This window comes from Heptranchias perlo, chromosome 26 (assembly GCF_035084215.1).
Source record: "Heptranchias perlo isolate sHepPer1 chromosome 26, sHepPer1.hap1, whole genome shotgun sequence".
In the NCBI taxonomy this organism is placed as follows: domain Eukaryota; kingdom Metazoa; phylum Chordata; class Chondrichthyes; order Hexanchiformes; family Hexanchidae; genus Heptranchias; species Heptranchias perlo.
The window spans coordinates 26,797,332-26,809,102 of NC_090350.1; the positions used below are offsets into that span (position 1 = coordinate 26,797,332).

Here is an 11,771-nt window from a genome sequence, read left to right on the forward strand (position 1 = left end):
AGCCTGAAAAAGTTTACTGATGCAGTGTTAACTAAGCCATAACAGCTGTACTACTTACTTCCCTCAGTATTATTATCATCGGAGATAGAAAATCCTTATTCAACATGTCTGGGAGCAAAGTCCTATATGCAGGCCTCAAGAAGAAATATACTGTAAAACCTAGTTACTTAATTGGAGACAGGCTAGAGATGAACCCTATGCTGGCTTCAAATAATTGAGTACAGGCTGCAGTTCCAGACATTGGGCTCGATTTTGCTGTGAGCGGCAAATGAATGGCGCCAGCCATTCATTAGAAAGTCTATGGGCAAGTACAAGTCAATGAGTTTTTGCACGGCAGGTTCCTGTAAATTAGAGATCCAACAAGCGTGGCGCTCTTTACAGGGCATCTGGGACCTGTGTGAACAGAGCAAGCAGCTGTGTATCTCCTTACTTAATCAGATCGAAGCATCATTAATAACAGCGCAGTCAGAACCAGGAAGTGTAAGTCAATGTCAAATCAGGTGCAGAAAGCGAAATGAAGAGAGTGAAAGAAAGATTGGATTAAGAAAGAGATAAAAGAGACAGAAAGAAAAAGTAAAAAATACATTTTTTAAATTTAAAATTATTTTTTTAAATCTCCAACAATAATTAAAAAAAGAATGAGGCTCCACACTTGTAAAAGTTAATTTTCAGTGCCAAAGAGGTGGTTGGCAGTAATTTTGACTTACCACGTCGTTAAAAGGGTACTTAGATCAGAAAGAACTTGACAACTTTTTTTGGCACGTTTAGTCCGTATCTATCAGATAAGTACAGGAACTTCATACCATTTGAGCCAGACAGCGAGATGTCGTTTTCACGCAGCTCTTGGAGGAACTTCGCATCTCGGACAGCAACTTCTGGATTTCCGCATTTAATTGCGCATGTGTGGTCACCAGAAGTTACTGTCCAATTTGCACATGAATAACGGTGAGTGCTTTTGGCCTCAGTGTTATTTTTACAGCAAAATCCAGCCCATTTTGTTTGAATTGATAAATATCAGAAATACTTCCAATTAATTCACCAGTCCAGTGTTTCTCATCCCCCCAGCTTCCACCCACAAATTCAGACAGGAAATCACAGAAAGGTTACAGCACGGAAGGAGGCCATTCGGCCCGTCAAGTCCATGCCAGCTCTCTTCAAGACTAATCCAGCTAGTCCCAATCCCCCGCCCTATCCCCATAGCCTTGCAAATTTTTTCCCTTCAAATACTTATCCAATTCCCTTTTGAAAGCCACAATTGAATCTGCCTCCACCACCTGAAATATTACACCTGACTAGACCAATGGATTATGCTCAAGTTCCTGGTTTCAAAACAGCCATAACCCAACAGTATATGTCTTAGCCCAATCATGACCAATAAGCAAAAAAAAAGTTGAGTCAGGCTTAAATAATTAATGTCTTACATAATTTTCTTGAAGATAATTTTAAACCAAAGTACTAAAGGTAAAAAGGTGTTTTCTAGTTAAAAAAAATTCCTTCTCCCTGTGCTGGAGCTTATTCCATGTATTAGAGATGAAAATACAGTGTTGTACAGTAACACACTTTGGTATCCAATTGAACATGATGGACAATATTATTACAACTGAACCTGGAGTTAACCAGTCTCCTGTCTCTTTAAACACTGTAAATACTTTTCCCAATTGGTTTTCTTTGAGAACTATGATTTTATTGCAGTAATCCACTGAACAATCAATGGAATTATTACCTTACCTGTGAGGAAGTCAGACCAAGAATGAGTCAAACCACTCTGTGGACCATCTTTAGAAATGCCTAAATGCTTTGGATGTGAACAGTAGTCATGGTGGTTGGTTGCCAAACCAAGCATTACATTGGCATCCACAAGGAGACAGAAACAGAAGTGGAGACCAAAGGCTGATGTGGAAGGAGGTGACTTTGTATGATTTCAAAAAAGGACTGGACCACAGCTGAGATAGAGAAGCACTAATATGCCAAAATGACAAAGGAATGAGGCTTGGTGTAGTGCAAGTGGTTTGAGGATGACTGATTATTTTCTCCTGACCTTTTTCCTTTGGAGTCTGAAATGTATATCCTGTGAGAATAAACCAAAAGCTGAAGTCCAAATGATAACACTGTATGACACAAGTCAAAATGGTACTAATTCTTACCTTTGCCCTTTAAGACCAAATAAACCTGCACACCACACATTTGATGGACCACAAGACTATCTCCTCCCTTCCAATGCACCACAAAGGTGTAAACAAATAAATATTCTCCACAAGACTCTATCTTACCAGGGAATGGTCTAAATAATGAGAAGGGATAAATTTAGAAAGATTGGGGTAGATTTTGACCTTTGGGCAGCTGACCGGCAGAGTGCACTGGTCAGCCCCAGTGACTTTGAGGCCTTATTTAAATTCAGCAGGCAACGCAGCTCGCCAGATAGAAGCCTGAATATCAGGCCGGAGTTGCCGCCAGCAAGGTAATTTCCAGAGGAGGTGGAGGGGCGGGGGCAGGGGGTGGGGTGGGCGGTGGTGTTGGCAGGGTTGTCCAGGGATAGCAGCAGCCCAGGCTATTTTTGTCGGCCCTGGAGGTGCACTCCTGCTCCTGCGCAGGCTCCAACCAGTTCCTATCTAAACTGGCAATTGGGGTCGAATTTACATCATTGGACCCCAATTTCCATATTAAAGGGGGCCTTTCGCCTGGCGCTTTGGATACCCAGCGGGAAGCCCCTTTTGAAATGGAGCCAGCCCCAGGTGAGGGCAATCAAAATCGACCCCATTGACTTGGTAAAACTGAGCAGCTATTTTCCTTCAACAAGAAAGTGACAGTAAAGCCAACATTAACTGTTTGTATGTTAATATGTTTAAACGATATCCTCAATTCCTACACCCATTGGGACAGGATGCACCTGTACAGTTTCAACATGGTAATAAATCTATTTGTTTAAGTTTACTCATGGGCCAATGAGAAACATACCATGGTGCCAGTTGCTGTGTGTGTTCACTATCACAGTCTCTGAGAACATGGTTGCAAAAATGGTTTTGCTGTATTCTTTGACACTTTAGTCTAACTTAAATATTAATAGGGGCTAATGGTACTCAAGAAGAGAAAGTGGCAAGATTTCCCTTCGGCACAAAATGAGGCAACACGATGCCAAGTTTTGCCCTTGCTTTTCGCACTGGCTCTTATGAGCAGAAAGGGCTCTTTTTAGGGTGCCAATATTTTATTAATGGATGAGAGAAAGAGAGAAGGGCCTAGAAATTGGATTGCGCTGCATCATCTGAGTCGGCCGATTTCACTTCCCCTTTTCCCCTTCGCGACTGGTGAGCTGCCTCTGGGGCCACAACTGATGCTCACAGCTCGCCCTTAATAAACAAGTGATGCCAGTGGACCAATTTGCCATGGTCTTGCCAGCGATCTTATTAGGCTTGTGTAGTGTGCACAGCATCTCGATCCAATTTTTAGGCCAGTGACTTTGTTTTGGGCCAGTTTGCCAATTAGGTGCCATGACATTTGCTTGTTTTAATGTTGACTTTACTAGATAAAAGCTGACATCTTTCAGGGTGACTAAAGTTTCCCTCTTATTGTCATGTGAACAGTGCAGCTTGACTGTAGTCTGTGTTTATTGATTTGCATTTTGATCACTGCCAACATCTTTAAAATTCATGGAACACAATGGAAGCTGAAATTTCAAGGAAACTGAACTGGAAATGATTTAATTTTGTTGCTCTATTGCAGCAAGTTTATTTATTCACAAATTGTTTCAATTTCTCTTAAATTTGTGAAACTCAGTTAACTCATTGAGGGCTAATCCTCTTTTGAGACTCTAAAACTGTGACAAGTTGAGAAGGCTGTGTAAGTTGAGAAGGCTGTTAAAAAAAGCATAAGGGATCCTGGGCATTATTAATAGAGGCATAGAGTACAAAAGCAAGGAAGTTATGCTAAATCTTTATAAAACACTGGTTAGGCCTCTGCTGGAGTATTGTGTTCAATTCTGGGCATCACACTTTAGGAAGGATGTCAAAACCTTAGAGAAGGTGCAGAAGAGATTCACTAGAATGGTACCAGTTATGTGGAGAGACTGGAGACACTTGGATTGTTCTCCTTAGAACAGGGAAGGTAAAGGGGAGATTTGGGGCTCGATTTTCACGTCGGGTTACCTGCGGGTTTCCAGCGGGGTGGCCCCGAAAATCCCGATATCCGGTCACGTGACCGGATCGCGCCGAAATCCCGCCCACTTCCGGGTACCGCGCTGACGTGCGGGGCTGCGCGCGCAAGCCCCGCTGGTGGGAATCCCGTAGGCAATTAAAGCCAGCGGGGTTCCACTTGAGAGTACTTACCTTGCTTGTTGAGGTCAGTTAATGAGCTGAAGCGGCTGTCAAAAGAGGAAGTGTGGGATTTTAGGTTCAAGGCAGTGAGTTTCCCACACTGGGGGAAACAGTCTCTCTCCAACCAGGCGTGTTGCAGCCAGCAGCCTGTGGCAGGTGCCAAGGTGCACTCCACGGGGGAGAGCCCTCACCCACGCAGGAGGCCACCGCGTCACATAGGGCAACCCCTGCCCTCCACCACCCCCCGCCAAGCCAGAGGACAGACCGACACAAAACCGCAGCCCTAGTGCGAGGAACCACCCACCTACCCTGCACAACCCCTCAGACCAACACCTGCCAGATGGGTGGTGCGTGGACACCCTCGGAGGACGAACAGCATGACCAGCCCCAGCAGCCTCGCAGTCCACGCCGTCCGCCGCAGAGACGTGGAGCCCCCCAACACGGTGTTGTTGCACGCCCACCTGCACAGCAGGAGGGAGGGCTACCGCAGGGAGAGACGCATCGCAGAGGGCACTACCCTCGCCGCAGGGTCCACAGACCGAGGCGCAGCTCCCCGGACCTCTCCGAGCAGCAGTGCACAGGGAGGCGCAGATTCGCTCGACATGTAGTCGTGGAGATCTGCAGGCTCTTTCATGCCGAGCTGCTCCTGGCTGGCCCCAGCACCAACTGCTTACCTGTCGCTGTCAAAGTCACCACTGCCCTCCACAACTTCTCCTCCGCATCCTTCCAGGGTGCAGCCGGCTACACCGCCGATGTCTCTCAGTCGTCTGCGCGGAAGAGCCCTGCAAATACACCTGCACCTACTCTGCAGTAACACGATGGGTGGCATCAGTGGTGGGTCCTCATAGTGATACCCAGGAGCGGGCATGATTGGACACAACGGACAGGATTCGCGAAGACATGGCAGTGGTGGTGTCAATATAATGTGTGCTGTTTGTTGCTCTGAAATTCAATATAGGTAACACCCATGACAAACCCTCAGACACCCTTGTGCATCCCCTTCATGCTCACGACACGTTTGCCTTACGCTGCCTACTGCACATATGTGATGCATGCCCTGTGGCTGCAGCACAGGTGGTGGCAGGTTGAGTGAGGCTGGCCGTGAGGGAGATGCACGAGAGGTTGAGTATGGGATGGAGCAATGAGATTGTATGAGGATTGGGTCGCGTGTTAGTGGCAGGATGAGTACTGGCGAGGTGAGTAGGTGGAGGTAAGATGAGGATGGGGTTTGAGTGGGTATGAAGGGTGATGTGACAGAGTAGTGTTGGCGGTGCCGAAGGAGATGTGGGGTGGGGGCAGTGTTGTGGCAGACGGAGTGTAGGGGAAAGACTTCGTGTTCTCACTGTGGCTGACCTACTGCGGTCATTGCAGCGCCTCCTGCACTGTATGCAGGTGGGCGATATGTTGGTGGCGCAGGTGACCCCCTCTGCCACCTCGAGCCAGGCCTTCTTGGTGGCAGAGGCAGGCCGCTTCCTCCCGCCCACCGGGGGGAAGATCTGTGTCCTCCCCCTCCTCCTCACCCCATCTGATGATACCTGGGGTGAGGCATCATTAAACTGGGAGCAGCCTTCCCCCTGGGCTGCTCCATGCTGCAATTTGTCCCATTGGTTGCAGCATCTGTCAGTGGAGGACTGCCCCTTTAACTAGAGAGCCTCCAGCTGACAGATCGTACTGCGCATGCGCAGCCCGCCCGACGCGCAGACCAGCGCCGTGGACCCCGGAGGAGCAGGTAATTGATTCCTATTAGTGTGTTGCCTGCTACGATCGCGCGGGCAACCCACTAATTTCACCGAGCGTGTTGACCACGCTCCCGGAGGACCACACGCTGGGAACCCGCAGGCCTGCTAAATTCGAGCCCTTGATAGAGGTGTTCAAAATCAAGAACGGTTTTGATACAGTAACTAAGGAGAAACTGTTTCCAGTGGCAGGAGGGTCAGTAACTAGAGGACGCAAATTGAAGGTGATCGGCAAAAGAACCTGAGGCAACATGAGGAAACATTTTTTTACGCAGCAAGTTGTTATGATCTGGAATGCACTGCCTGAAAGGATGGAGGAAGCAGATTCAATAATAACTTTGAAAAGGGAACTGGATAAATATTTGAAGGGAAAAAATTACAGGGCTATGGGGAAAGAGCAGGGGAGTGGGACTAATTGGAGAGGTCGACCAAAGAGCCAGCACAGACATGATGGGCCAAATGGCCTCCTTCTGTGCTGTTTCATACTATGATATTATGAAAACATGCATCCAGCTTCTGGGAATCTACCGAAGAATCAGAATATACAAATTTCTAATAGGAATCTATCCATCTGTTCTGTGATAGTCAAAAGGGGTGGTAAATATACAGTTTCTGGATACTATGTCTGTACAATTTTTGAGAGTCTTGAAGAAAGATGCAGTGCAACCTTATCATGGCTATTATGTGTCCATCCAACCTAAGGCTGGAGGTGATATACAATATAGTGGTGGTAATGGCTCTTAGATTGCTGGTAATCTAGTTGGGAGGTCAGTCTGTAGTCATGTGATGGTAGCTGTCTGTTCATCCTTCAATGATCTGGAGGGAAGGGCAAAGGCAGGGAGAAAGACATTTCATGATAGTGATATGTCTATCTGATCCCTAGCATCTCTAAGGTAAGGTGGATAGAGGGTCTTGTGGAGTTTATATATTTATCTATTCCTTTGTGGGATTGCATTGGAAGTGGGGGGAAGAAGGGGGAGGGTAGTCTTGAAGTCCAAGTTAATTTGATCTTAAAGGGCAAAGATAGAATTACTACCATTTTGACTTGTGTACTGTACTGTTATAATTTGGACCTCAGCTTTCAGTTTATCCTCACAGGATATAAATTTCAACTCTCCAAAGGAAAATTTGAATTCCAAATTAATTGAAACTCTTATAATTATTGATGAATGATTCAGTGCAAGTCTAGGTTCTGATACATCAAGGTCATTGTTGATTAAATTTGCACTGTACATGTTGAAAAGCACCAACAAGTATTTTATTTTCATTGCATTCTCCCACTCCAAGATTGTATATACACCACAACAACTTGCACTTATATAATGGTACAAAGTAAGGTTCCAATACTATTTATAGTAGTGTGTAAAATCAGCAACTATTCAAATAACCTTAAGTAGCAATAGTGCCAAATTTATGTGCAAGAGAGAGACAGAGAAATGCTGTACTTAAAAGCTTATGGGCCCACAGGACTGATAAAGCCATGTTGAAGGCAGTATACATTGGCATTTTGTGCCTATGGACTGCACAATTTCAAAAGGCCACAATATTAAAATGTATGTGCCCAACTGAGCAAGGCTTTCAATAGTATCCATTCCATTAATAGCTTCTTTAAATCTTGATAGTCTGGGCATCTAATCATCTCATATTTCAATATCAGAACCAAGCTGGAAGAATATATTTGTGATAATTTGTAGATTCAAGCATTACGATACAATATTGTTTAATTACCTAATGGGATTAAATAAATTCTTAATGCCATGGAATTAAGCACAATTATTAACATCAGCACCAGGACTGACACTAACAATGGAATAAAACACTGGCCATGGTCTGCTCCAACTGGAATAGCTGTTCTTTTCTAGTATCAAAGTAGTCTTTCAACAAAAAAATAATTGTGATGTTTTTGCTATTTTGCAACAGAAATGCAACCAGTCCTTAAAAGGCATTAATCACCTTTACTGCCAAGCTTTGCTGGGAATATCATTTTTATTTAAAACTGTCCCTGAAAACTTTTGTTATTTTTGTTTGTTGGAAGCACATTCAAAAATGTATTTGCAATTTCAAACCTGGAACATTCATAATGCAAAACAAATGTTTTTAGGAACATTTCATCTCACTGTAATTTTGTTAGCCTGTGAAACAAGTATATTTGGGATTGAATGTTAGGGAGATAATTCAGATTTTTGCTCATGAAAAGTACTTTTGTTATGTGGTTTATTTTGAGATAAAACTGAACAAACAGATTTTATATTATCAAACTGCTAATACCAGAGGATCTCAGGGCTCTGCAGCATTTAATACAAAGGTTTCATTGTTTATATAGTATGATATATCCAATACAGATTGCAATACTAAGTCATATTAAATTTAAAATATTTGAAACAGTTGCTACATAATTTTACAATACAGCTACAATAATAACAAATGCATCACAAAAATGCTCCCATCCATTGTTATGTATGTGTGACATAACCAAAACCACACATTAATTGTCATTTACTGAATATGATGAGGTACAGTGGGAATTCAACATTTGCAGAGATTTATCTGGGAATAACTGATGCCACCTGATAATACAGGTACTAGCTTGTTCCTCAATTCATAGTGCCTTATATCTTTCTACAAACCCTGTGGAACAGTTCAGAATATATCTAAAGATTTATATTCAGTGAGAGTGTAGAGAGGCAGCACAGAGATTTGCCATTGGTTAAAATGAAAGAAACTTCAGTAGCATATGAATAACAGCAGTGCTTCAGAACTCCTGTAACAACAGTCAGTGAGATCAGGAAGACACACTTTTGCAAAGAACAAATTAACCCCAATATTCAGCTCCACATTTATTGTTTGATATTAGAATATAAATTGTTTAAAAAAAAAATCAGGAATCACTTGTATTACTTCAAAAGTATTCTCTGAAGAATTCTTTGACAGATTAATATGTTTCTTGAGCTATATATTTATCATAGAGATGCATAACTCCTACTTTGTGTACATAGAATATACCGTCGGAGTAGAATTTCCTGTAGCAGCGTAATCCGGAAGTTATGCCTGAATTTGTGCCCATTTGTATCCGATTTTGCCAAAGTCAATTTACGCCGAAATTTCCTGTGCACCTAACAAGACCACAGTAGGGCATAACATAAAAAGGCCCTCTGCTTCCATGATATATCCTATGGTGCCAGTGTTGTCCCAAATATAAAATCTTTCTACAGCACAGCATCAAATTAATCACTCACCACTACTAATCCTACTAATGATACTGGGTTGTAAAGATAACACACAGAACCCTATGTGTATAAAAGAGATTTTTTAAAATCCTGATACTACTTCTTCACACATAGCACCATGAAAGGGTAGTTTCACAGCTCTCCCAAATAACAGTCACTCAAATTGCTCTCATTATTTTAACAACGAATTACAAGGTCTTTTAACCAACATCACTGAAAGTTTGCAACATTTTTTTTTAAATCAAAAGTTATGTATTTGGGGGCTTTTTAAAGCAATATAGTGACACTACAATGGAGCTCCACTCTACTCCCTGTGTATTCCATGATTCATACCTCATTTGGATCAAATGGATTAAATTTGAAGACACTGATCGAGAGACTTCTTTACTTGTCTGTTGTACAATGTAATGATTGCACCCCAGGCACAACAACATTGAAGGTGGTTTCATTTTGAAAAATACTCACTGAATGATTGATAGAGCCATGCTTTACAGCTTGATGAATTAAATGAGCATACAGTACATAAGTTTAATATGCTTTATCCACACTGCCTTTGATTTTGAATTCCAGGACTGGGATTGTGTTTGCTAATCTCTTTGAAGAGCGTAAAATCAAAGGAGAGACTAGTTCTGACAAAAACGTTAACTCTGTTTCTTTCTCCACAGATGCTGCCTGACTTGCTGAGCTTCTCCAGCATTTTCTGTTTTTATTTCAGATTTCAAGCATCTGCAGTATTTTGCTTTTGGTAAAATCAAAGGAATTGGGTACAAATTTACACCCATAATCGAACCTGCTCAAATGCAGGAAATTTGCATTGTACGCTCTTTTGGATGGGGACGGGGCTGTGCTAGTGAGCAGCAGAGGGTCTGGACGAAGATTTCAAAGAACTGGCGCAATAGATCGAGGAAATTCAGGCGTAGCGCAAGAACGGGTATAAGTCACCTGAATTTGCTTGATCTTTTGCACCAGAAATCATTGCGATTAGAAAGAAAGGAGGAAAGAAAGGAACTTGCATTTATATAGCCCCCTTTCACAACCTCAGAATGTCCCAAAGCACTTTACAGCCAATGAAGTTATTTGAAATGTAGTCACTGTTGTAATGTGGGGAAACGCGGCAGCCAATTTATGCACAGCAAGGTCCCACAAACAGCAATGAGATAATGACAAGATAATCTGTTTTTTTTAAATGATACTGATTGAAGGATAAACATTGGCCAGGACACTGGGGGAAAACACCCCTGCTGTTCTTCGAATAGCACCATGGGATCTTTTATGTCTACTGGAGAGGGCAGACGAGGCCTCGGTTTAATGTCTCATCCGAAAGATGGATTTTTTGGGTACAAATTCCGGGCCACAATGTTCACACATACAATGAATCTGATACTAAAGATCACGGCATTAACTCATTCACCAATTTGAGCAGTTTCTAAGTATGACTAGTACAGCACCTATTTTGTTCAAATATGTTATGTGACTAATATTCAAAATTACATATTGCAGGCTAGGACCATACAGAGATTTCTTTGTTCAAATTTTTATGCCGTCTAGTGCTAGTGAGGGAGTTAGGACACCACCTGTTTTTAATAGGAACTTCTCTCAGCTCCACATGGCATCTTTCTTAATAGGATTGAAACCTGTCTTAGTTGGCATCTTAAACTCTTGCAATGGTCAGTCTAGAGACTGAGGTGGTATGGTATTAAGAAGTTTCATGCTAATTTAAAAAAACGCTTAAGTTAACACTGTTTAAAAAAAAATTGAATTAATTTAGGAAAATGTTTTTTTTTACAGAATAGCCACAAAACAATTTGTGTTTATTTCAATTCTCTTCTGCTTTACTGGTTGCTACCATCCAGAATTAAAAGATTTTGTGACTGTACAAATGCAGAGATTTTCTTGGCTTAGTTTAATATGCACAGCATGTAATAGATACGCATACAAAATGAAGAAATGGAAACTAAAATTTCCTACCTTTGCTAGTTGGCTGAACGTCAGTTAAAAAGTAAAGGACTAGTTTTCTTCTTCTGATGGTGGAATTTCTTCTGGATGCTCTACTCCATAGATTTCTATGAATGGCCAGAGCACTTGCTCCTACGCAGTTTGCAACTTCAAGCTGCACAGCAGAGAGAGAGAGGGAGAAAGAGAGAGAGAGTCACTTTGACAGCACGTCTGCAAGGGTGTGTGTATGTGAGAGTGAGAGTGGGCTATTTCACAAGCTGTTTAATGGGCTAGACTGAGATCAGCTTTGGTTTTTGAGCATGTTCCAGCTGAGAATTGTTTCTCAGGTTCTAAGACACAAAGGGTTGTGTTTGTGGGGTTGGGGGAGGGGGAAAAAAACTTTTGAGGGTTCTTAAATAAAGCAATTTTCACATGCGTATTTCATGGACATTTGCCACTAGCGATGCAACTTATGCATCATGTGATTATGCAGCTGACAAAAGTACCTTTACTTTCATGATTCTTTTGTCGTTCTGTCCTCACAAAATATTTGTCTAAGCCACCCT

The 11,771-nt window shown here is 42.5% G+C and overlaps 1 protein-coding gene across 1 annotated transcript in view; it reads right to left on the bottom strand.

Annotated features, from left to right (window-relative positions):
• The window catches only part of col8a2 (collagen, type VIII, alpha 2), a 179,758-nt gene extending 168,294 nt beyond the window's left edge, over positions 1-11,464 (bottom strand). Inside the window, exon 1 of the mRNA XM_068006596.1 lies at positions 11,239-11,464. The gene's annotated coding sequence lies outside the window, so the exon portion shown is untranslated. The remainder of the gene's footprint in view (positions 1-11,238) is intronic.
• Between the last annotated feature and the right edge of the window lie 307 nt (positions 11,465-11,771).